Source organism: Trichomycterus rosablanca, chromosome 4, assembly GCF_030014385.1.
Source record: "Trichomycterus rosablanca isolate fTriRos1 chromosome 4, fTriRos1.hap1, whole genome shotgun sequence".
NCBI classification, from domain to species: domain Eukaryota; kingdom Metazoa; phylum Chordata; class Actinopteri; order Siluriformes; family Trichomycteridae; genus Trichomycterus; species Trichomycterus rosablanca.
In genome coordinates, this window is record NC_085991.1 from 11,505,116 (window position 1) to 11,531,519 (window position 26,404).

The following is a 26,404-nucleotide window of genomic DNA, read 5'->3' on the forward strand; positions in this document are numbered from 1 at the left end:
GACGGGGCGAAGAAAGTACCAGGTGAGGTTCCGCCGGATGCATCTAGCCCTGGAGGGGTTGTGCAGCCACCGGGGACTTTTGCAATCGGGCCGCACCGAGGTTTCTTGTTTTACCTGGGACAGCCGCTAAGGTGCAGAAAGTGTGGGGAAATGGGACACACCAAAGCGGCATGTAACAGCCAAAAATGCCGGTTCTGTGGGTCACAGGAACATGAAGCAGCATGGTGCACTGCTCCAAAAAAATGTAGCTTGTGTGGAGAGGAGGGCCATTTGTATAAAGATTGTCCCTTGAGGAAGAAAACCTTTGCTGACCTCTTTACCGAGGACAGGGAAGGTGAAGAGAAAGAAGGAGAAGAGACCCAAAAAGCGGGTCCAAAGAACCAAACAGAAGCTTATGAGATGAAACCATCAAAAAAAGCGGGAAAGCAGACACCCGAGAACAAAGGACAGGAGGGAATGGAAGGAGGAGCACAGTTGGCAGTAGCACAGGAGGCAGGACAGGAGGAGAGGAGAGCAGAGACAGAGACACCTGCTGGAGACAGGAGGATGGCACAGCAGCAACAGACAGAGGAGGAGCTACAGAAGGAAAGACAGCAGGAAGACATGGAGGTGCAGGAGCGAGAACAAGAGTTGAAAGATTGGGCAGATAGTATCTTCGAATCCATTACAGAGCCTCCGGAGGTGGTGACAGCGGGAAAACGACCATTCCCAGGAGAGGAGAGAGAGGGAGAAACGGAAGGGGAACCGGTAAGGCGGACACGGACGTTGAAGGGGAATAGGTATGAAGCATTAGAAAGAAGAGAAGAAATGGACGAAGATGCTTTACTGCCTAAGTAAAAAGGTAAAAGAAGCAAAATCTGAAAAAGAAACTGAATGGTAAGAACATTAAAAATTGGAACATTTAATGCCAGAGGATTGAAAAACACAAAGAAAAGAAATATGGTTTTTAGTTTTATAGAAGATTTAAGTTTGGACATTTGTTTGATTCAGGAAGCGCACCTAAAGGACTTGAAAGACATTAAAAGATTTCAAAAGGACTGGGGGAGGGGGAAATCAGTGTGGTCCATAGGAGGTGTACACTCCAGTGGAGTTGGGATTTTGTTTAAGGGATGGGATATGAACTTAAAACAAGTTATAGGTGGTGAAGTGGGGAGGATGGTTGGAGTAGATTTAAGTGTGGGGGGTGTAAAGTTGAGGGTGGTAAATATATACGGACCACAAAATCTAAAAGATAAAAGGTTTTTTTATGAAGATGTCAAGCTATTAGGTGCCACAAGTAATTTTTTGGTTATGGGGGAGGACTTTAATATTAATCTGGCGGGAGGAGGAGATGAAGCAGCAGGAATAATGGAAGATATAATAAAAACACATAAGCTAATGGACATAGGGAAGGAGGTAGGAAGGAGAATGACAGGACCAACGTGGAGGAATACAAGGGGGGATGAAAGTAGGCTGGATGGGATATTCGTGAGCAGAAATATAGAAGTGGTGGCAGGAGAAACAAGAAGTGTGAACTTTTCAGACCATGACCTGGTGATGGCTGAGGTGAAAGTGGGGGGAAGAAAATATGGGACAGGGTACTGGAAATTAAATGTAAAAATATTAGAGAAAAAGGGGATAGAAGAGGAATTTAGAGAGTTTTGGGAAGGGGTTAGGGGCTTAAAGGGACTATGTGAGGGAATTATAGAGTGGTGGGAGATAGCAAAGGAAAGAATCAAGCAATGGGGGCTATGGAAGAGTAGGGAGAGGATAAAGGAGGAAAAGGGGAACTTAAGGAGAATGTGGGGGGAACTAGCGAAAGAAAAGGAGAAAGAGAACGAAGGGAAGGAGGTAGACAAAGATAGAGTAGAAATAGTACAGGGACAGATAAGGAAGATATATGAAGATAGAGCAGAGAAGTACATGTTAATGGCAGGACAAGAGTTTAGGGAGAGGGGGGAAAGAGTAGATACTTATTGGATAGGGAAAGCTAGAGAAAGGAGAGAAGAGAGAGGAATAGAGGGAATAAGGGATGAGCAGGGACAGCTAAAAGTACAAAATGAGGAGATGCTGCAGATAGGGACAGAGTATTATAGGAGGTATTTTAGGGAGAGGGAAATGGAGGTAGAAGTAGGACAGGAATTTATAAAAGGACTAGAAAAGGAGGTGCCTAGCGATATCAAGCAGGAAATAAATAAAAGCATAAGGGAGGAGGAGGTGAAGGAGGCAATAAAAAGCATGAAAAAGGGTAAGGTACCAGGGATAGATGGTATACCGGGAGAGTTTTATAAAAGGTTTAAAGAAGTGGTAAGCGGAGACTTAACAGAAGTGTTTAACAAAATACTGGAGGAAGGGGAAATGAAAGGAACAATGGCGACAGGGGTAGTGACGCCAATATACAAAAAGGGGGAAAGGGAAAATCTAGATAACTATAGGCCATTAGCGATGTTGGGGGTGGATAGCAAAATAATGGCGAAAATATTGGCAGGGAGGTTGAGGAAGGCACTGCCACATGTCATCCATGTAGATCAGACATGTGGAATAGAAGGTAGAAGCACGAGGTGGAATTTACAACTCATCAGAGACGTGGTGGCGTGGTCAGGAGACCGAAAGCTGCCATTGATGGTGGCAAGCTTGGACCAATCGAAGGCGTTCGACAGGGTGGATAGGGAATTTTTGTATAGGGTAATGGAAAAGATGGGAATGGGAGTAAAACTGATTGGATGGGTCAAAACAATGTACAGGAGGACGTACAGCAGAGTAAGTTTGAACGGGTATCTAGGGAGGAGTTTTGAGACAACGGGGGGTATATTACAGGGGTGTCCGTTGTCGCCTCTCCTGTTTATAATGTATATGGAGCCGCTGGCGGAAAAGATTAGAAAGGACAGGGAGATAGTAGGGGTTTTGGTGCCGGGAGCAGGTGGATATAGGGTAAAGATAACGCAGTATGCAGACGATTTGACAATTTTGGGTAGAACAGATAGGGATATAGAGAGAACATTGGACATAGTGGAAAGATTCGGGGTTGGGTCTGGGGCGAAATTGAACAGGGAAAAATCCAAGTTAAAATATTTTGGGACAGTGAAAGATAGGAAAGATTCGGTGGGAGGATTGGAGGTCAGTGAAGGGCCAATAAAGATTCTAGGGGTAAAATTTGAAAACAAGGGGGTAGCAGGGTTGAATTGGGGAGAGAGGTTAATAAAGATGAAACAAAAGCTAGGACTATGGACCGGGAGGAAATTGTCATATATAGGGAAGAGTCTGGTAATTAAAGCAGAAGTACTTCCCTTTCTGATGTACCTGGCATACATCTACCCACTACCAGTGAGTGGAAGGAGGTGGGTACAAAGGGAAGTATTTCGGTTTATGTGGGGAGGAAAGTATGAATATATAGCAAGGGACATAATGTACAGGAAAATAGAGGAAGGGGGGAGAGGGGTGCTAGACATAGTATTAAAGTTGAACTGCATTTATGTGGCAAGAATAATGGCAGAGTTAGAAAAAGAGGGACAACACCCAGGGTGGTATTTTTTAAAACTATACTTTGCATACCAGGCACGGGGAGTCATGGAGTGGGATAATAGAGGTCCCAGGGCAGAGCAGCTGCCATGGCATTATGGGCAGGCTGTCAAATGGCTAAAGGTAAATAAAGAGGGGAAAGACAGAAACATATGCACGAACCACAAAAGGCTTTATGAGGAAGTCAGGAGTAGGAGGGTAAGGGAAAGTAAAAGAAGAATAGAAGCAGGAACAGTGTGGACCAGAATACAACCATTGGGGCTGGAAAACAGGTTGAAAGACATGAACTGGCAAATAGTGCACAGGAAACTACCAGTGAAAGAAATCATGTACAGACACGGAATTAGTAAGACAAACAGGTGTCCGAGAGAGGGGTGTGGAAGGGAAGAATCGATAATACACGTGTTTTGGGAATGTAATGTGGCTAGGGAAGTATGGCAGAAGGTTGGATCATGGTTGGAAAACATAGGAAAAGGGTTTAGAGTAACGTGGGAAGCGGTAGACAAAGGGTTAGGAGGAATGGGGAAGGGAAGAAGCAGATTCATGCTATGGCTAACAATAAGCCTGGTTAAGAGAGGGATATGGGAGGACAGACAGGTGGAGGTGAAGGGAGGGAAGGGAAAGGGAGTGATGGGGATAGTCAAGAAAGTCGAATGGGAAATTAAGACAAGAATGAAAGAAGATGAAATGGACTTGGGGTGGGAAAAAGGGAAGGAAAAGTGGGGGAGATTATGGGACATGTGTATGAAAAAGATATGATGATTAAAATGAATGTAATAGTGGTGTTGAAAAAGAAATGAAAATGAAAGTTCTGTAAATAGTTTGTAATGTGTGAAAATGTGTGTAAATAAACTTTTGTAAAAAAAAAAAAATCTGTTCTTAACGCATGATGGGGCTGCAAAAACGACTACAGAGATATTTTAACCTTTTAAACGCTGGTTTTGATTTTACTGAGGAAATTAAAGAGGTCAAAAATGAAATGTCAGTTTTAACCAATATTAAAACTAAAGGAATTATTTTAAGAAGTCGGGAGCAGGACATAGAGGAAGGAGAAAAGTGCACAAGGTATTTTTTTAAGAAAATAACAGAAAAAGAAAGAGCAATCACTGTTTTAAATGAAGGAGGAGAAGTTTTTAACAGCACAAAGCAGATTTTAAAAGTGATTGAGACATTTTATGAGACTCTTTACAATGAAAAAAACGTGCAAATAGAGACACTTGAAGAGGTTTTACAGTTTTTAGACAAAAGAATTGACAACGAAAATGTGCTTTTATCCTGAGATTTTAACATTTTAGAAATGCAGAAATGTTTTAAAGGTTTTAAACAAGGGAAGTCCCCAGGTGGAGATGGGCTCCCTTTAGAATTTTATAAAACCTTTTGGGATATTTTAGCACACGATTTATTGACTGTTTTTAACGAACTTCAAGGACTGGACAGACTCCCGGACAGTTTTAGGATAGGGATAGTTTCTTTGTTATACAAAAAAGGAGACAAGACTGACATTAGGAACTGGAGACCCATAACGCTTTTAAATTTTGATTGTAAACTTTTTAGCAAGCTTTTATCGAGTCGAATGTCGACTGTTTTAGAGGACCTGATCCACCCGGATCAAGCCTGTGCCGTGCCCGGGAGGAGGATCACGGACAGCCTAGTGCTGGTCCGAGACGCCATCTGTTTTGCGAGAGACAGAAACATCCGGCTGTTAGTTCTAAATTTAGATTTTGAGAAAGCTTTCGATCGGGTCTCGCACCAGTACCTGTTCCAGGTACTGCAAAAAATGGGCTTTCCAAGGAGGTTTATAAAATGGGTGGGATTGCTGTACAACGATATCCACAGCAAAATTCTGGTAAATGGGCACCTCACAAAAGCGATCAAGATTCGCTCTGGCGTTCGCCAGGGGTGTCCGTTATCCCCGCTCCTGTTCTTTGCTTGCATCGAACCGCTGGCACAGATCTTGAGAAGGGACCAATGGATCACAGGACTAAGACTGCCAGGTGGACTGACTGCAACGTGCACACTATACATGGACGACGTTACCCTTTTATGTACGGACGTTTTATCGGCCCAAAGAGCACTCGACTTGACTGACTGGTACGGACGGGCCTCGGGCGCCAAGCTCAATAGGAGCAAGTCCGAGGCCCAGCTCTTTGGGCCATGGGGTGACTTACGACCAGACCTGGACGTAGATTTTAAAGAAACTGATTTAAAGATTTTAGGTATAAAATTTGACAAAGAGGGTGGAGGACGGGGAAACTGGACGGAAAAGATAGGGAAAGTTAGGCAACGACTGTGGTTATGGAGACTACGACGACTGACCATTGAGGGGAAGATTTTAATAATCAAATCTGTGATTTTACCTCTGGTTTTATTACTGTGCTCTGTTTTTAGTCCCCCCAGACATTTTATTTTACAGATGGAGAGGGCGATGTTTTATTTCCTGTGGGGGTCCAAGTGGGAGCGGCTAAGAAGAGATGTTGTCAAGAAAAAACCCGAAAATGGAGGAAAGGGGCTCCCAGACCCCCACCTGTTTTTAACTAGCAAATTTGTCGCCCTGCATATGACATACGCAACGACCCCATCCAGAGAGAACAAGACGGCAACCATGGTGAAGTTCTGGATGGGGTCGTACCTGAGGACTCTGCGTATTTTAACTCCCGATCTTAAAACACCAGTTGCTTTTAATCTGACAAAAGAATACGATTTTATCAAAAAGTTTTTAAAGAAATATGTTTTAGAGAAGGAAGATGTCACCATTTTATCTAATGCACGTTTTATCGTCTCCTTTGTGCAGGACCGGGAAAAAGTGAGTCCTGTCCCAGGCCTCAGTCTGAGTGAGGCCAGACAAGTGTGGAGGAACGTGGCCCACCCCGCCCTCCCGAACAAGCACAAAGATCTGTTGTGGATGGCGGCTCATGAGATCCTCCCGGCCAGGGCCGTGATGCACTCCCGGGGGATGGCAACGAATCCCACGTGCCCACGGTTTGGGTGTGGCGAGCCAGAAACCGTGCGGCATGTGCTCTGGGAGTGCAGCGTGGCGAGAAACCTGTGGGCCAGAACCGGCCCGCTACAATGCCCGAGCCTACCAGCAGGGGAGGTCCACCCGCGAGTTTACCGGCTAGCGGTGAACGGGGTGGGTCAGGGCTTAGAAAAATTGCCAGCCGCGGAGTTCACCACGCTCTGGCTCACCCTTACCAGCGTGACAGCCGCCTTGTGGACCTCCCGCGACCTGTTGGTGGGGAAGCGAGTGACAGTGCCCCTGCACGCGTTGGAGCGGCTGGCAACATCGTCGCGGCAGGAGGCGCTGCGCATCGCCAATCGGAGGAGGGGGCTGGGGCCACACGCAGGGGGGTCCAGACCACCACGGGCAATGGCTCCCGTCAATGCACCGCCAACTGAACACGAGAAGGACGGAGCATCGGGCACAGGGTGAGGATCTCCGCTGAGCTGCAGAACGTGATACCGGATTCAACGGAGGAGCGGGGTGGTGCAAGGAGGACGAGGACTCACCCCGGTTCTGCACAGAGGAGCGTGTTTTACCTGCGTTTTTTTTACCTGGACTTTTTATTGAACTTTTTTCGGACATTTTAAACTGATATTACTCTTCACTTTTAAAAACAAGATTAACTTTTAACATACTGAAAGAAGCTTTTAAATGTTCTTTTATCTGCACTGACTTTTTACGCAAACAAAAGCTTTTAAGAAATTGTATGAAGTATGTTTTATAGTTTTTTATGTGAAGATGTGTTTTAAAATTGTGAGTGAAAAATGTTTTAAAATGTAAAATGGTGACAATAAAACTTTTTCGAAGGAAAAAAATCTGTTCTTAACAGAAACGAAAAAAGAAATCTGTTCTTATCAGTTTAATATCTGATATGTCCTCTACCCGAGGACCATATATTAAATGGATTTTTAGGCCCGGGAGTCGGAAGAGGGGCTTGCTCCACTTAATTTTTCCCCACCCTGTGTTTCTCCAGGCAAAGGCTGTGCTGCCTCGTCACCCACCCGATGACCCAAGGGCCCTTTTGCTGCAGGTTTTCGTCGCTCTACCTCGAGCCCTCTTCCTTGAGCGGCCGGTGGCCTACGGAGGCCCGGGCGACCGGCGAGCAGGGCTGGAGTTTCTCTTCATTCACGTACAAATCTTTCGCCTTTTACTAAAGATTTCCGTGGAGAGGAACGTTGACAAGTTCAACTTATTCTTTGTCTTTGCAAAGCTGCTCTTTTGCTGGTGGAATGACAGAAGGTGTGTGGGCGTGAAGGCGGCCGGTCAGCGCCGTCCACTAGTCCGGGCCCTCAAAAGGTAGGGCCCGGCGCCTATTTCAGGTTATCGCTTCTCAGCCTTTTGGCTAAGATCAAGTGTAGTATCTGTTCTTATCAGACTACAAACGATGAATGAAGGCAAGTCTAGGCCGGCCCGAGTGGTGCGGCTACGTCACACAGTGAGGATAGAGATGACAGAGGATGCTGGACGTGAGGACAAAGAGAAGTTTGGATGGGATTGGCTGGTTCTGCGGGTTCTGCGAGACTTTTTTGGACTGGCTCCGACAAAGATTTTCTGCTTGCAAGACTTTGCAGCTTCAGGCTTCATGGACTTGACGTTCGCCTCCTTCTCAGATTGCACAACGTTTTTCGACAAGTGCACTTGTTCCAAGGACCAAGATCTGCTACGAGGAATCCGCTTCACTCCTCTCTTCGCCCTGGATGAGGTTCCTGTGACAGTACACCTGTATAATCCCTTTGTGGAGGATGAGGTCATCCGGATGTTCCTTGGTCGATACTGTGCTTCGGTTGCTACAGGGGAGAAGATCCGAGGACGTCATGGGATATGGAATGGGAAAAAGAGATTCCAGGTGAAGCTCCGTGTGGATCCAGCAATGCCCGGAGGGCTGGTTCACCCCCCAGGCAGTTTTGCCATTGGGCCGCACTTTCCTCCATTACCCAGGACAGCCCCTGTACTGCAGGAGATGTGGTGGCCTTGGCCACACAAAAGAAGCTTGCACTGGCCAGCGATGCCGCTTCTGTGGGGCTGAGGACCATGTGGCCGCCAACTGTGGGGTGCCTAAAGCTTGCAGCCTGTGTGGAAGTGGAGAGCACCTCTACAGGGAGTGCCCTCGGCGGAGCAGGTCCTTCTCCAGCCTCTTTGAGGACGGGCCAAGGGAGACCAGAAAGCCAGAGAACAAAGTCGGGCAAGGCGCCAGCAGGACGGAAGCGGGGGCCTCGACCTCGACCACAGCACCAGCAGCGGAAGCAGATCAGGCACCAACAGCGGCAGCGCAAGCCCAGCCTACTACTCAAGTGGAGGTCCATCAGCAGCCACAAGAAGCTGATGGCAACCCCCCACGGCAACAGGAAGAAGTGCAAGCGGACCCAAGCGAGGGTAAAGATCCAGGTAGGGAATCACCCAGAAAGGACCCCAAGCAACCACAGACGCAAGAGGACCCACCACCGGACCCAAAGATGGGATCCTGGTCTCCCCTCAGCTGGGCGGATGCCCTCGAGGACATGGACCTTGTCCCCGCCGGAGTGGGCGGGAAATAGCATCCCGGACAGCCTGGAGAGCCTGGCAATGGAACATGACCCAGAACAGAGCCCGATGGCGGGTTCCTCCAAGGTTCGAACCACAAGGGGAGCAGAAGACGCAGAGGAAGACCGGGGGCCTAAACGCGTCCGGGTCAAGGAGGGGCGGGAATTCGACATCCTCTCAGTGGGAGAGATTGGAGGTGCAGCCCAGCAGACTGACAATGAGGACGGAAGCGGGGGCCATAAGGCAGTCACCCCTGTGGTGGAGCAGAGAAGCCGAGAAAGATCCAGAAAAAGAAGAGAGGGAAACTGTTTGGACACAAGTGCCGGCCAGGCGGGTGGGGAGAGGTAGGGCAAGAAGGAAAGAAGAAGGAAATGGGGTGGACTAAAGGGTTCTCTCACTTTAGGCTGTACAGAGGAGGGGAGATTAAGGTGGAATGGAGGGAGTTCAATAGGGGGAGTAGGGGTGGAAGGTGATATGAGGTGACAGGGGAAAATGGTAGCAGCCCATTTACAGGGTGGGTGGGAAGGAGGAAGGAAAGGGAGGGAAGTTTGGAAGGGAGGAAGTATAATGGGAAAGAGAGCAATGGGAGAGACGTTTCTTTGGATTCCGGTTTGTGGGTTTTAATTTTCGATATGAATTATGGGTAAATTAACGGTCGCTACCCTGAATGTCAGGCGAATTAGACAAGAAACGAGGAGAGTAGCGACTTTTTGTAGTTTACGGAATGAAAATTTTTATGTCATGTTTTTACAGGAGTGCAACATTGACTCAGAGTCCACCAAGAAAGCATTCTCGGAGGCCTGGAAATGGGGACCATCCGAGTGGGGGATGGGCACAGGGAGAGGTGACGGGGTCGGAGTTGTGTTTAACTCCCATGAGTTTCGGGTCACAGCGGTCCAGACCACTGCCCCGGGATGAATCCTATGTGTAGACGGGTCGTGGAGGGGCAACAAGGGCCCAGCTGACAGATGTATACAGGCTGGTCGAGCCTCACGCCAAGGGTAACACCTGGTGTAACTCTAGAGGACACTCTTCCAGGCTTGACCTTTTGTTTGTGTCCGATGACACAAAGGTCTTGGGCTACAGTCAATCTCCATTTTGGGCATCGGACCACTGCCTGGTAAGCGTAAGCCTGCAGGTGGATGGGGGCAGCCCAGGCAGAGGCCTATGGAGAATGAATAGGTCTTATCTACAAGACCCAGCATTCTGCAAGATCTTCAGACTGCTTTACCCAGGCTGGAAAACTCTAAAAGCGTTATACGCCACACAAAGCGAGTGGTGGGAAGATCTCAAGCAGAGAGTTGACACCCTCTGCAAATCGTGCGGACAAGAGAAGGCTAGGAAGAAGAGAGAGGGGCTAGAACAGTGGACAGGGAGCCTGAGGAAAGCTTGGCATGAAGAAGACCAAGGCCAGATCAGAGAGGCCAGCGAGGCCCTCAGAGCCTACTACGAGGCAGAGGCCCGCGAGTACTGCACTCAGGCGCAGAGATGTAAAGTGGAGAGGGACGAGCGTCCAACACGTTTCTTCTTCCAGACCATCAGGGAGCGGCGCAACAAGGCTCACTTTGAGGGACTGAGAGAGGGAACTCGCTTAGAGACCTCAAAAGAAGAGATGTTGCGTATAGCTAGAGAATATTACAGGGACCTATTCAAAACCAGGACTCTGATAGAGGGGCTAGCAGAAATTTTTTTGGAAATTGTAGGGGACCGGATAGCGGAGGAAGATAAACTAGAACTGGAAGAGGAAATTACGATGAAGGAAATAGAGAGCGCTATGCTCTCCCTCAAGTGCAGCGTGGCCCCAGGCGGAGACGGCTTACCCGTGGAGTGGTACCGGGTCTTCTGGCCTCTAATCGGGCCGGACCTGGTGGAAGTCTACCGGGAGGCTAGAGAGGAGGGATCCCTGCCCCAGTCAGCCAGAACCGGATTTATCACACTCTTACACAAAAAAGGTGATAAGGTAGAGCTCAGCAATTGGAGACAAATCACTCTACTTACAGCAGACTATAAGATCTTAGCAAAGGTGCTGGTCTTGAGGCTCGGAAGGGTTATGGCAGCAGCGGTTCACCCAGACCAGACATGTGGGGTTCCAGGACGCACAATCGCCATGAATCTGGCCCTAATTAGGGATGCGTTGGCCTGGGCGAAACAACGCAAGGTGCCGCTTGCCCTCCTGAGCCTGGATCAGGAGTAGGCTTTTGACCGAGTCAACCAGGCCTTCTTGTTTGCTGTACTGGAGAGAATGGTCTTTGGTCCGAACTTCCTTGCAGCAGTCCGCCTGTTATACAGCGGAGCGGTCAGCCGGGTCGGAATAAATGGAAATTTTTCAGGGTTGGTTGAGCAGAAGGAAGGGGTTAGACAGGGGTGTCCCCTGTCGCCCCTCCTGTATGTAATATATCTGGAACCACTGGCAGAACGACTAAGGAGGGAGGACACCTTCACGGGTCTCCATATCCCCGGAGGGAGGGGCCGGAGAGCAAAGGTGTCAGTCTATGCAGACGACATGACGCTGCTCCTCAGTACAGAGGAAGATTTCTGTGTGGCAGGCAGAGTCCTGGGAGAGTTCTCCGATGCCACGGGGGCCCGCATCAACCGGAACAAGTCCTCGGTCCTGTTTGCAGGAGCGTGGGCTGGAAGGACGGATGTGCCGGGAGGTTTCTCCCTGTGCCAGGATGGGCTAAAAAGCTTGGGGGTGGTTTTCTGGAGGGAGGACTGTGCCCAGAAGAACTGGGACAGGGCCCTTGGAAAGCTACAAGCTAAGGCCGAACAGTGGAGCAGGAGAGACCTCTCACTGACAGGTCGGGTGCTGGCCGCAAAGGCGGACCTCCTAGCAGGCATAAACCATCATGCCTTCATGTTCCCCGTCCCCTTCTTGACAGGTAGACGCCTGGAGCGCCTGATTTTCACCTTTGTCTGGGGTGGGAGGTGCGAGCAAGTAGCACGCACTACAATGTACAGGGAGAGAGAGAAAGGGGGCAGAGTGGTGCCCAGTGCCCCACTGAAAGCGCTGGCACTGTTCATGGCCTTCCACGTGCGATTGGTGGAAGCGGCGGAGGGCCATATATCACACCTGTTCGCTAAATTTTGGCTTGCCTTTGAGCTGCGTTCAGTAGTCCCATGGAGAGGGACGGCGCCATGGTCGACGGACCGTCCATGGCACTACCAGAGGGCAGCCAGCTTTATACGGGATCATCCGTGGTGCCTTAAGGATGGCATCGTCTTTGACCACAGGCGCCTATATAAAGGTTGGCGGGATCGCCACGTGGCACAGGTGGCAGGGGAGCTGGTCGGGGCTCTGAGAGCACCAGAGGTAGATTGGGTGGCCCTACAGCCCAACTGGCTAGACGGGGCAAGTAAACACCTGCATTGGCTGGCTGCACTTGACCGTCTAGCGGTCAGGGAACGTCTATATCGGCATGGGTCAGCCCGAACGCCACTCTGCCCAGTAGGGTGTGGAGGTGAGGAGACGGTCGAACATGCCCTGTGGTCTTGCCCTGTCGCAGCTCAATTCTGGGGCTGGATCATGGAGTGGTGGCATCTCAAAGGCGAGCAAACAGTCTTGGACAGAGACCTGATACTCTACGGTCGGGGCCTGCGAGCCCTCAGTCCGCAGGAGAGAAAGGTGGTATGGACCATGGTGTCTGTGGCAAAATGTGTTGTCTGGGGCACCAGGTGCGAGTGCCTCAGAAAAACAGACCCCCAGGTGAGCCCTGAGGGCATGCTACAAGCCTTTAGAGGGAGGTATAGAAAGATGAGAAGAGGAGGGGGAGGGGGGGAGGGGATCGTCAGGGTGGGACTGGGTGGAGGAGAGGGGGGAGGTTTTACGGGCATGACTGTGCTGGGGAGGCCCTGGTGGCCTCAATGGAAGAAGTAAAGAAAGAAACAAATGGGAGCGGGAGGGTTTTGGGGAAGAAGTATGAAAAAACTAGAAGTAGATGTGCCATGCCCGCTTACAAGCTCGTTCTCAGTTGCTAAAATGAGGTTTAAATGGGGTGAGATACCCCAATTTTTAGTTAAAGTGGTGGTGGCGGTGAAAGTGGTGTTCTTCGTATTTGTTTTCTTGTTTTTCAGGCAATGATGTATGTGATGTATGTTATGTATGTGCCTTGTATTCTAGAATCTCAGATTTTTGTGGACAGAGAGTGTTCGTTGTGTACAAGTTTGGGTATTTTTTCTTCTTTGTCAATGTAATGTGTTCTGTATAAAATAAAGCTCTGGTTTCAACCAAAAAAAAAAAATCTGTTCTTATCAGTTTAATATCTGATACGTCCTCTACCCGAGGACCATATATTAAATGGATTTTTAGGCCCGGGAGTCAGAAGAGGGGCTTGCTCCGTCCACTCCACGCATCGACCAGGTATTGCATTGCCTCCTGGCACGGTGCACCCTCATAAACGGTCAAACGAAAGAGAAATTGACGAATGCTGGTGACTGGCCCCTGCTGGAAAGCTGTTGGGATTAGGGGTACGGCACCTTAGACCTTTGCCTAGCCTAGGCCCTTGGTTTGCTCGGTCCTTTTGCGCTAGGGAGTCCCCTTTTTCCCGCTTTTTCATTTTCCCTCCATTTTACTTTAAAAAAAAAGGCAGGGCCCGGCGCCCGGCGCCTATTTCAGGTTATCGCTTCTCGGCCTTTTGGCTAAGATCAACGGAAAATAAATCTGTTCTTATCATGAGCGGAGAAGGCAACAGACGACCGGCCCGGGTGGTGCGGCTTAGACACACAGTCAGGGTGGAGCTGAAACAGGATGCTGACGAGGACGTGAAGGAACGCTTTGGATGGGACTGGGTGACTCTTAGGATTCTTCGAGACTTGTGTGGAATCACTCCTTCAAAGATCTTCTGCCTGCAGGATTTTAAAACTTTGGTTTTCCTGGATGTGACTCTGGCAGCCTATTCGGACTGTACATTATTCTTTGACCAGTGCAGCAGACGGATGGAGGAAGAAGCGCTTCGGGGTCTTCGCCTGGTGCCTCTTTTCGCTATGGATGAAGTACCAGTGACTGTGCATCTCTACAACCCGTTTGTTGGGGAGGACGTCATCCGGGCATTCCTTGGACGATACTGCTCTTCCGTTTCAGTAGGAGAAAAGCTGAGAGGACGCTTTGGAATATGGAACCGAAAGAGACGGTTTCTGGTACGCCTACGGGTTGACCCTGCACAACCTGGAGGTCTGGTGCACCCTCCTGGCAGCTTTGCAATAGGTCCTCACCGTGGCGGAGTGCTCCTGGGGAGAACACTGCTGAGGCCAGGGTGAAGGACTGGTGACTACTGCTGGAACTGAGGCTCCACCTAGACTGGCTGCTTTTCCAGGACCTGCTGTTCTACCTGGCCAAACGGATAGAAAAAAAAAAGAGGCTCTACCTAAGCATACGCCTACGCTGCGGGAAAAAGAGGCTTCTAAGGTAAACAAATCGGTTTGACTGGAGAGGCTGGAGGCTACACCGTCAACAGCTCGGGAAAAGCCCCCTGCGAGGATTACTTCAGTAGAGAGTGAGGCAGCATCGGCGACGCAGATGGCCGCCTCTCCTCAAGGGCCGGACGCCTTGACCCCGACATCCACTTGGACGTCGATGAACTGGGCGGAGGTGTTGGAGGAACTGGACCCTGACCCGGCGAGTGAAAATTCAAATTGGCCCAACGTAGGTATCCCAGACAGCATAGAAATCATGGACAACCTGCCCAGTCAGGCGGAGGAACACATAAAGAACCGGCTAACCAGACCAGCAGAAGAACTAGAGGAGGAGCAGGGAACCAAACGTACGCGGGCCGGTAAGGTAAACGAATTTGACTTCATGACACCGGAAGGGGCGCAGGTTTTTGCGAGTCAAAAGGAGGAGACATCCCAACGCCTGAAGAAGGAGGCATCCCAACGCCCGAACGTGGACTGGACTCCTTTCTTGGGTGAAGAGGGAAGTGTAGAGGACAGTGGAAAGGAGGGATGGTCTAAGGTGGTTGGCAGGCGGGCGAAAGTGGGGGTGGGAAGGAGAAAACCAAATGAAAATGAAGGGATTTGAGGGTCGAGAAGGCGGGAGGCAGCCAAGCAGAGAGGGGGTAGGAATTTTTGTTAATAAGATAAAATGGGGCAATTTACAGTGGCTTCAATAAATGTCAGAGGAATTAGACAGAAAGCAAAGAGGATGGCAGTATTTTTGAATTTGCAGCAGGTCATTTTGATGTTCTGATAGTACAGGAATGCAACATAGCATCACAGCAAGAAACAGTTGGGTATACTAAAGAGTGGAGGCAGGGACCATCCGCTTGGGAGATGGGAGACGGAAGGGGGGATGGGGTAGGTATTTTGTTTGGACCTTTTGAGTTTGAAATTATGTCTGTTCAGTCCCTGGTGCCAGGCAGGGTACTTTGTGTTGACGGGGAGTGGAGGGGGGTAGAGTTTAGAATCATTGGGGTGTATACCCCGGCAGTGGTAAGGGAGAGAAAAGGTTTTTTCCAGGTGTTGGAACCATGGCTCTGTACAAATAAAGAAATAATAGTGGGGAGAGATTTTAATGTAGACCTGGATGGCAGAAGAGGGGAAGAGTTGGCGAGGGTAATGGATGCCTTTAGAGCAATGGAACCAGAAGCTGAAGGCTATACCTGGAGGAACTCAAGAGGGCACACAACGCGACTAGACCTTCTCTTTGTGGCCGAGGGGGCACAGATTGGACGTTTCTGCCGAAGACCTTTCTGGGCATCAGATCATTGTATGATTAGCTGTGACCTGATAGTGGAGAACGTGCAGAGGGGGAGGGGTACCTGGAGGCTAAATAGAGCTTGCCTCCAAGACAGCTCATACCGTGAGGTCTTTGGCCTACTGTTCGACAGCTGGAGGAATTTAAAGACACTATACACCACCCAGGCCGAGTGGTGGAAAGACCTCAAGGTGAGGGTTGCCACCTTGAGCTGCTGCTGGGGACAGGAGCAAGCAAAAAAGCAGAAAGAAGAGGTTAGGTGGTTGACACAGGGCCTACACGCGGCCTGGCGCCAGCTTGACCAGGAACAGATAGGAATAGCCAGTGAGGCCTTGAGGAGGCACTATGAAGCTAAAGCCCGTAGTTTCTGCATACAGGAACATAGACAGAGGCTTCAACTGGACGAGCGCCCCACGCGCTTCTTTTACAGAAGCATAAAGCAAAGGCAAAAGAGAGACCACATTAGGGGCCTGAAGCGTGGACAGCAGGTGCAGATAACAACAAGGGGCATGCTGGACATGGCTGCCCTTTACTATAAAGAACTTTTCCAGGCAGGGGAACTGGTGGGGCAGGAAGCTCTTGACTTCCTAGAGGGAGTGGGAGGACAGCTGGAGGAGAGTGAGAGGGCAATGCTGGAGAGTGACATAACCCTGGAAGAGGTGGAGAGTGCAATGCTGTCACTCAAGCGTGGTGTGGCCCCTGGGGAAGATGGCCTCCCAGTAGAGTTTTATGGAGCTTTCTGGCCTCTGTTAGGCCCAGAACTCTTGAGAGTATACCTGGAGGCCAGAGAGATAGGTTTGTTGCCACCCTCTGCAAGGATGTGGCAGATTGCATTGTTGTATAAGAAGGGGGACAGGACAGACTTGGCAAATTGGAGGCCAATCACGCTGTTGACTGCAGACTATAAAATTTACGCAAAAGTCCTGGTCCAGCGACTGAAAGGGGTGATAGCATCCCTAATTCTCCCAGACCAGACCTGTGGAGTGATAGGATGCACAGCCAGCATGAATCTGGCTCTCATTAGGGATGCCATAGCCTGGGCAGAGCAGCGGCGGGTACCCCTGGCGGTGCTGAGCCTGGATCAAGAGAAAGCTTTTGATCGGGTTAACCAGGCTTTCCTGTTTGCAGTGTTGTGGAGAATGGGACTGGGCCCAGCCTTCCTGGTCTCAGTGAAGGTGATGTATACAGGGGCAGTGAGTAGAGTAAAGGTCAACGGGTACCTAACATCCCCGGTCGAGCAGAGAGGAGGGGTAAGGCAAGGTTGTCCCCTGTCTCCCCTCTTATATGTGATCTATCTGGAACCGTTGATGGAACAACTGAGAAGGGAGTTGGCATTTAGGGGGATGCACATCCCGGGAGGAGGGGGGATGAGCGCCAAAGTGGCAGCATACGCAGATGATGCGACTCTATTCCTTGGCTCTGAGGGGGACTTCAGCCCCCTCAAGGGGTCCCCAAGAGCTTTCGGCGATATTTTCGGAAAACCACGTCTGACCTTCCCCAAACTCGGTGTGGGGGGGGAGCCACCCCAAGGGGTCCCCGAGAACTTTCGGCGATATTTTCCGTAAACCATGCCCGATCCCTCCCAAAGTCAGCGGGCGGGTCGGGGGTGGGCGGAAGAGGTCGACCGCGAAGGTCCCGTGTCTCTAGGACCTCCCTGAGGCTACTTCCGGTTCCCGCACACTTATGGGGCGGGGCTTCGGATATGCGGTGCTGCCAGCCTAGGGGGTGACCCACGTGAAGTCTGGGTCCGATACGAGCACTCCAAGTACCGGGTGTGCTCGTAGGCCTCGTGGAGGCCAGAAGGCCTAAGCCTTATACTGTACCTTGGAAGAGGATCTGCTGTGTTTCAAAGTTGAAAAATAGGAAATTTTCGAAAGAAGATCGTAGGCCCACCAAAATCACATAGGGTGGGCAGGGCCTGGGTACGAGCGACATATCGGAGTCTGGCGGTCGGGGATCGAGAGGTCACCGAGATACGTCCCCCGACGTGGACGTCTGTAGGCCTTTCCATAATAAAGTAACAATTTAGGGTCCCGCGAGGGAAGCGAAGGTCGTAGGCCCACCGAATTGATATATGACGGACAGGGCCTAGGCACGAGCGACATATCAGAGTCTGGCGGTCGGGGGTCAAGAGGTCGCCGAGTTACGGCCCCAGACGTGGACGTCTGTAGGCCTCTGCCGGAAAGTGTCGTTTCGAGGTCACACGAGGGAAGCGAAGGTCGTAAGCCCACCGAATCGACATATGACGGACAAGGCCTAGGCATGAGCGACATATCGGAGTCTGGCGGTCGGGGGTCGAGAGGTCGCCGAGATACGGCCCCCGACGTGGACGTCTGTAGGCCTCTGCCGGAAAGTATCGTTTCGAGGTCACGCGAGGGAAGCGAAGGCCGTAGGCCCACCGAATCGATATATGACGGACAGGGCCTAGGCACGAGCGACATATCGGAGTCTGGCGGTCGGGGGTTGAGAGGTCGCCGAGTTATGGCCCCTGACGTGGACGTCTGTAGGCCTCTGCCGGAAAGCGTCGTTTCGAGGTCACGCGAGGGAAGCGAAGGTCGTAGGCCCACCGAATCGATTTATGACGGACAGGGCCTAGGCACAAGCGACATATCGGAGTCTGGTGGTCGGGGGTCGAGAGGTCGCCGAGATACGGCCCCCGACGTGGACGTCTGTAGGCCTTTCCATAATAAAGTAACATTTTAGGGTCCCGCGAGGGAAGCGAATATCGTAGGCCCACCGAATTGATATATGACGGACAGGGCCTAGGCACGAGCGACATATTGGAGCCCCGTGACCGTGGCCCCAAGGAGTCAGAAGTTAGGGCCCGAAATAGAAGTTGTCTATTCTATGACACTTTGGTAATATTAGTCACTAAACACCCATTTATGTCCAGGATCAAAAGTCGAGCGTCTCCGCCCAGGTCCCGCATCTCTAGGACCTCCCAGAGGCTACTTCCTGTTCCCGCCCACCGGGGAAGGGGGGGGGGGGGGGTGCTTCGGATACGCTGTGCCGCTGGCCCAGGCGGTGACCCACGTGAAGTCTGGGTCCGATACGAGCGCCCTGAGTACCGGGTGTGCTCGCGAGCCTCTCGGAGTCACGAAGGTCTAACACTTACACTCTGGAAGAGGATCTGCTGTGTTTTTAAGTCGAAAAATAGGAAATTTCAGAAAGCGAGGTCGTAGGCCCACCGAATTCATGTATGACGGACAGGGCCTAGATACGAGCGACATATTGGTGTCTGGAGGTCGGGGGTCGAAAGGTCGCCGAGATACGGCCCCCGACGTGGCCGTCCGTAGGCCCTTTCGATGGGAAAGCGACATTGCGAGGTCCCGCGAGGGAAGCAAAGGTCATAGGCCCACCGAATCGATATATGACGGACAGGGCCTAGGCACGAGCGACATATCAGAGCCCCGTGACCATGGGCCCAAAGGGTCAGAAGTTATGGCCTTCAATAGAAGTTGTCATAAGTGACACTTTGGTAATATCAGTCACTAACCAGCCCATTTATGTCTAGGATAAGAAGTGGTAAGCGCGACTCAGGACACCAAGTCGAGCGTCTCCACCCAGGTCCCGCGTCTCTAGGACCTCCCCGAGGCTACTTCCTGTTCCCGCCCACCGGGGGGGCGGTGCTTTAGATACGCGGTGCCGCCAGCCCAGGCGATGACCCACGTGAAGTCTGGGTCCGATACGAGCGCCCTGAGTACCGGGTGTGCTCGCGAGCCTCTCGTAGGCACGAACTTCTAACACTTATACTCTGGAAGAGGATCTGCTGTGTTTTTTAAGTCGAAAAATAGGAAATTTCAGAAAGCGAGGTCGTAGGCCCACCGAATTCATGTATGACGGACAGGGCCTAGATACGAGCGACATATTGGTGTCTGGAGGTCGGGGGTCGAAAGGCGGGAGACAGCCAAGCAGAGAGGGGGTAGGAATTTTTGTTAGTAAGATAAAATGGGGCAATTTACAGTGGCTTCAATAAATGTCAGAGGAATTAGACAGAAAGCAAAGAGGATGGCAGTATTTTTGAATTTGCAGCAGGTCATTTTGATGTTCTGATAGTACAGGAATGCAACATAGCATCACAGCAAGAAACAGTTGGGTATACTAAAGAGTGGAGGCAGGGACCATCCGCTTGGGGGATGGGAGACGGAAGGGGGGATGGGGTAGGTATTTTGTTTGGACCTTTTGAGTTTGAAATTATGTCTGTTCAGTCCCTGGTGCCAGGCAGGGTACTTTGTGTTGACGGGGAGTGGAGGGGGGTAGAGTTTAGAATCATTGGGGTGTATACCCCGGCAGTGGTAAGGGAGAGAAAAGGTTTTTTCCAGGTGTTGGAACCATGGCTCTGTACAAATAAAGAAATAATAGTGGGGAGAGATTTTAATGTAGACCTGGATGGCAGAAGAGGGGAAGAGTTGGCGAGGGTAATGGATGCCTTTAGAGCAATGGAACCAGAAGCTGAAGGCTATACCTGGAGGAACTCAAGAGGGCACACAACGCGACTAGACCTTCTCTTTGTGGCCGAGGGGGCACAGATTGGACGTTTCTGCCGAAGACCTTTCTGGGCATCAGATCATTGTATGATTAGCTGTGACCTGATAGTGGAGAACGTGCAGAGGGGGAGGGGTACCTGGAGGCTAAATAGAGCTTGCCTCCAAGACAGCTCATACCGTGAGGTCTTTGGCCTACTGTTCGACAGCTGGAGGAATTTAAAGACACTATACACCACCCAGGCCGAGTGGTGGAAAGACCTCAAGGTGAGGGTTGCCACCTTGAGCTGCTGCTGGGGACAGGAGCAAGCAAAAAAGCAGAAAGAAGAGGTTAGGTGGTTGACACAGGGCCTACACGCGGCCTGGCGCCAGCTTGACCAGGAACAGATAGGAATAGCCAGTGAGGCCTTGAGGAGGCACTATGAAGCTAAAGCCCGTAGTTTCTGCATACAGGAACATAGACAGAGGCTTCAACTGGACGAGCGCCCCACGCGCTTCTTTTACAGAAGCATAAAGCAAAGGCAAAAGAGAGACCACATTAGGGGCCTGAAGCGTGGACAGCAGGTGCAGATAACAACAAGGGGCATGCTGGACATGGCTGCCCTTTACTATAAAGAACTTTTCCAGGCAGGGGAACTGGTGGGGCAGGAAGCTCTTGACTTCCTAGAGGGAGTGGGAGGACAGCTGGAGGAGAGTGAGAGGGCAATGCTGGAGAGTGACATAACCCTGGAAGAGGTGGAGAGTGCAATGCTGTCACTCAAGCGTGGTGTGGCCCCTGGGGAAGATGGCCTCCCAGTAGAGTTTTATGGAGCTTTCTGGCCTCTGTTAGGCCCAGAACTCTTGAGAGTATACCTGGAGGCCAGAGAGATAGGTTTGTTGCCACCCTCTGCAAGGATGTGGCAGATTGCATTGTTGTATAAGAAGGGGGACAGGACAGACTTGGCAAATTGGAGGCCAATCACGCTGTTGACTGCAGACTATAAAATTTACGCAAAAGTCCTGGTCCAGCGACTGAAAGGGGTGATAGCATCCCTAATTCTCCCAGACCAGACCTGTGGAGTGATAGGATGCACAGCCAGCATGAATCTGGCTCTCATTAGGGATGCCATAGCCTGGGCAGAACAGCGGCGGGTACCCCTGGCGGTGCTGAGCCTGGATCAAGAGAAAGCTTTTGATCGGGTTAACCAGGCTTTCCTGTTTGCAGTGTTGTGGAGAATGGGACTGGGCCCAGCCTTCCTGGTCTCAGTGAAGGTGATGTATACAGGGGCAGTGAGTAGAGTAAAGGTCAACGGGTACCTAACATCCCCGGTCGAGCAGAGAGGAGGGGTAAGGCAAGGTTGTCCCCTGTCTCCCCTCTTATATGTGATCTATCTGGAACCGTTGATGGAACAACTGAGAAGGGAGTTGGCATTTAGGGGGATGCACATCCCGGGAGGAGGGGGGATGAGCGCCAAAGTGGCAGCATACGCAGATGATGCGACTCTATTCCTTGGCTCTGAGGGGGACTTCAGCCCCCTCAAGGGGTCCCCAAGAGCTTTCGGCGATATTTTCGGAAAACCACGTCTGACCTTCCCCAAACTCGGTGTGGGGGGGGAGCCACCCCAAGGGGTCCCCGAGAACTTTCGGCGATATTTTCCGTAAACCATGCCCGATCCCTCCCAAAGTCAGCGGGCGGGTCGGGGGTGGGCGGAAGAGGTCGACCGCGAAGGTCCCGTGTCTCTAGGACCTCCCTGAGGCTACTTCCGGTTCCCGCACACTTATGGGGCGGGGCTTCGGATATGCGGTGCTGCCAGCCTAGGGGGTGACCCACGTGAAGTCTGGGTCCGATACGAGCACTCCAAGTACCGGGTGTGCTCGTAGGCCTCGTGGAGGCCAAAATCACATAGGGTGGGCAGGGCCTGGGTACGAGCGACATATCGGAGTCTGGCGGTCGGGGATCGAGAGGTCACCGAGATACGTCCCCCGACGTGGACGTCTGTAGGCCTTTCCATAATAAAGTAACAATTTAGGGTCCCGCGAGGGAAGCGAAGGTCGTAGGCCCACCGAATTGATATATGACGGACAGGGCCTAGGCACGAGCGACATATCAGAGTCTGGCGGTCGGGGGTCAAGAGGTCGCCGAGTTACGGCCCCAGACGTGGACGTCTGTAGGCCTCTGCCGGAAAGTGTCGTTTCGAGGTCACACGAGGGAAGCGAAGGTCGTAAGCCCACCGAATCGACATATGACGGACAAGGCCTAGGCATGAGCGACATATCGGAGTCTGGCGGTCGGGGGTCGAGAGGTCGCCGAGATACGGCCCCCGACGTGGACGTCTGTAGGCCTCTGCCGGAAAGTATCGTTTCGAGGTCACGCGAGGGAAGCGAAGGCCGTAGGCCCACCGAATCGATATATGACGGACAGGGCCTAGGCACGAGCGACATATCGGAGTCTGGCGGTCGGGGGTTGAGAGGTCGCCGAGTTATGGCCCCTGACGTGGACGTCTGTAGGCCTCTGCCGGAAAGCGTCGTTTCGAGGTCACGCGAGGGAAGCGAAGGTCGTAGGCCCACCGAATCGATTTATGACGGACAGGGCCTAGGCACAAGCGACATATCGGAGTCTGGTGGTCGGGGGTCGAGAGGTCGCCGAGATACGGCCCCCGACGTGGACGTCTGTAGGCCTTTCCATAATAAAGTAACATTTTAGGGTCCCGCGAGGGAAGCGAATATCGTAGGCCCACCGAATTGATATATGACGGACAGGGCCTAGGCACGAGCGACATATTGGAGCCCCGTGACCGTGGCCCCAAGGAGTCAGAAGTTAGGGCCCGAAATAGAAGTTGTCTATTCTATGACACTTTGGTAATATTAGTCACTAAACACCCATTTATGTCCAGGATCAAAAGTCGAGCGTCTCCGCCCAGGTCCCGCATCTCTAGGACCTCCCAGAGGCTACTTCCTGTTCCCGCCCACCGGGGAAGGGGGGGGGGGGGGTGCTTCGGATACGCTGTGCCGCTGGCCCAGGCGGTGACCCACGTGAAGTCTGGGTCCGATACGAGCGCCCTGAGTACCGGGTGTGCTCGCGAGCCTCTCGGAGTCACGAAGGTCTAACATTTACACTCTGGAAGAGGATCTGCTGTGTTTTTAAGTCGAAAAATAGGAAATTTCAGAAAGCGAGGTCGTAGGCCCACCGAATTCATGTATGACGGACAGGGCCTAGATACGAGCGACATATTGGTGTCTGGAGGTCGGGGGTCGAAAGGTCGCCGAGATACGGCCCCCGACGTGGCCGTCCGTAGGCCCTTTCGATGGGAAAGCGACATTGCGAGGTCCCGCGAGGGAAGCAAAGGTCATAGGCCCACCGAATCGATATATGACGGACAGGGCCTAGGCACGAGCGACATATCAGAGCCCCGTGACCATGGGCCCAAAGGGTCAGAAGTTATGGCCTTCAATAGAAGTTGTCATAAGTGACACTTTGGTAATATCAGTCACTAACCAGCCCATTTATGTCTAGGATAAGAAGTGGTAAGCGCGACTCAGGACACCAAGTCGAGCGTCTCCACCCAGGTCCCGCGTCTCTAGGACCTCCCCGAGGCTACTTCCTGTTCCCGCCCACCGGGGGGGCGGTGCTTTAGATACGCGGTGCCGCCAGCCCAGGCGATGACCCACGTGAAGTCTGGGTCCGATACGAGCGCCCTGAGTACCGGGTGTGCTCGCGAGCCTCTCGTAGGCACGAACTTCTAACACTTATACTCTGGAAGAGGATCTGCTGTGTTTTTTAAGTCGAAAAATAGGAAATTTCAGAAAGCGAGGTCGTAGGCCCACCGAATTCATGTATGACGGACAGGGCCTAGATACGAGCGACATATTGGTGTCTGGAGGTCGGGGGTCGAAAGGCGGGAGGCAGCCAAGCAGAGAGGGGGTAGGAATTTTTGTTAGTAAGATAAAATGGGGCAATTTACAGTGGCTTCAATAAATGTCAGAGGAATTAGACAGAAAGCAAAGAGGATGGCAGTATTTTTGAATTTGCAGCAGGTCATTTTGATGTTCTGATAGTACAGGAATGCAACATAGCATCACAGCAAGAAACAGTTGGGTATACTAAAGAGTGGAGGCAGGGACCATCCGCTTGGGGGATGGGAGACGGAAGGGGGGATGGGGTAGGTATTTTGTTTGGACCTTTTGAGTTTGAAATTATGTCTGTTCAGTCCCTGGTGCCAGGCAGGGTACTTTGTGTTGACGGGGAGTGGAGGGGGGTAGAGTTTAGAATCATTGGGGTGTATACCCCGGCAGTGGTAAGGGAGAGAAAAGGTTTTTTCCAGGTGTTGGAACCATGGCTCTGTACAAATAAAGAAATAATAGTGGGGAGAGATTTTAATGTAGACCTGGATGGCAGAAGAGGGGAAGAGTTGGCGAGGGTAATGGATGCCTTTAGAGCAATGGAACCAGAAGCTGAAGGCTATACCTGGAGGAACTCAAGAGGGCACACAACGCGACTAGACCTTCTCTTTGTGGCCGAGGGGGCACAGATTGGACGTTTCTGCCGAAGACCTTTCTGGGCATCAGATCATTGTATGATTAGCTGTGACCTGATAGTGGAGAACGTGCAGAGGGGGAGGGGTACCTGGAGGCTAAATAGAGCTTGCCTCCAAGACAGCTCATACCGTGAGGTCTTTGGCCTACTGTTCGCCAGCTGGAGGAATTTAAAGACACTATACACCACCCAGGCCGAGTGGTGGAAAGACCTCAAGGTGAGGGTTGCCACCTTGAGCTGCTGCTGGGGACAGGAGCAAGCAAAAAAGCAGAAAGAAGAGGTTAGGTGGTTGACACAGGGCCTACACGCGGCCTGGCGCCAGCTTGACCAGGAACAGATAGGAATAGCCAGTGAGGCCTTGAGGAGGCACTATGAAGCTAAAGCCCGTAGTTTCTGCATACAGGAACATAGACAGAGGCTTCAACTGGACGAGCGCCCCACGCGCTTCTTTTACAGAAGCATAAAGCAAAGGCAAAAGAGAGACCACATTAGGGGCCTGAAGCGTGGACAGCAGGTGCAGATAACAACAAGGGGCATGCTGGACATGGCTGCCCTTTACTATAAAGAACTTTTCCAGGCAGGGGAACTGGTGGGGCAGGAAGCTCTTGACTTCCTAGAGGGAGTGGGAGGACAGCTGGAGGAGAGTGAGAGGGCAATGCTGGAGAGTGACATAACCCTGGAAGAGGTGGAGAGTGCAATGCTGTCACTCAAGCGTGGTGTGGCCCCTGGGGAAGATGGCCTCCCAGTAGAGTTTTATGGAGCTTTCTGGCCTCTGTTAGGCCCAGAACTCTTGAGAGTATACCTGGAGGCCAGAGAGATAGGTTTGTTGCCACCCTCTGCAAGGATGTGGCAGATTGCATTGTTGTATAAGAAGGGGGACAGGACAGACTTGGCAAATTGGAGGCCAATCACGCTGTTGACTGCAGACTATAAAATTTACGCAAAAGTCCTGGTCCAGCGACTGAAAGGGGTGATAGCATCCCTAATTCTCCCAGACCAGACCTGTGGAGTGATAGGATGCACAGCCAGCATGAATCTGGCTCTCATTAGGGATGCCATAGCCTGGGCAGAACAGCGGCGGGTACCCCTGGCGGTGCTGAGCCTGGATCAAGAGAAAGCTTTTGATCGGGTTAACCAGGCTTTCCTGTTTGCAGTGTTGTGGAGAATGGGACTGGGCCCAGCCTTCCTGGTCTCAGTGAAGGTGATGTATACAGGGGCAGTGAGTAGAGTAAAGGTCAACGGGTACCTAACATCCCCGGTCGAGCAGAGAGGAGGGGTAAGGCAAGGTTGTCCCCTGTCTCCCCTCTTATATGTGATCTATCTGGAACCGTTGATGGAACAACTGAGAAGGGAGTTGGCATTTAGGGGGATGCACATCCCGGGAGGAGGGGGGATGAGCGCCAAAGTGGCAGCATACGCAGATGATGCGACTCTATTCCTTGGCTCTGAGGGGGACTTCAGCCCCCTCAAGGGGTCCCCAAGAGCTTTCGGCGATATTTTCGGAAAACCACGTCTGACCTTCCCCAAACTCGGTGTGGGGGGGGAGCCACCCCAAGGGGTCCCCGAGAACTTTCGGCGATATTTTCCGTAAACCATGCCCGATCCCTCCCAAAGTCAGCGGGCGGGTCGGGGGTGGGCGGAAGAGGTCGACCGCGAAGGTCCCGTGTCTCTAGGACCTCCCTGAGGCTACTTCCGGTTCC

At 51.6% G+C, this 26,404-nt stretch overlaps 1 non-coding gene and 3 pseudogenes across 1 annotated transcript; all 4 read left to right on the top strand.

Annotated features, from left to right (window-relative positions):
- The first annotated feature begins 7,311 nt into the window (after positions 1–7,311).
- LOC134312663 (U2 spliceosomal RNA) lies at positions 7,312–7,462 on the top strand (annotated as a pseudogene).
- Positions 7,463–7,604: 142 nt separating this feature from the next.
- LOC134312992 (U5 spliceosomal RNA) lies at positions 7,605–7,726 on the top strand (annotated as a pseudogene).
- A 95-nt stretch (positions 7,727–7,821) lies between these two features.
- LOC134312674 (U2 spliceosomal RNA) lies at positions 7,822–7,902 on the top strand (annotated as a pseudogene).
- A 5,325-nt stretch (positions 7,903–13,227) lies between these two features.
- On the top strand, positions 13,228–13,410 carry LOC134312611 (U2 spliceosomal RNA). The gene has a single exon (XR_010011589.1). It is a non-coding gene; the product is annotated as a U2 spliceosomal RNA (small nuclear RNA).
- Positions 13,411–26,404: the final 12,994 nt, after the last annotated feature.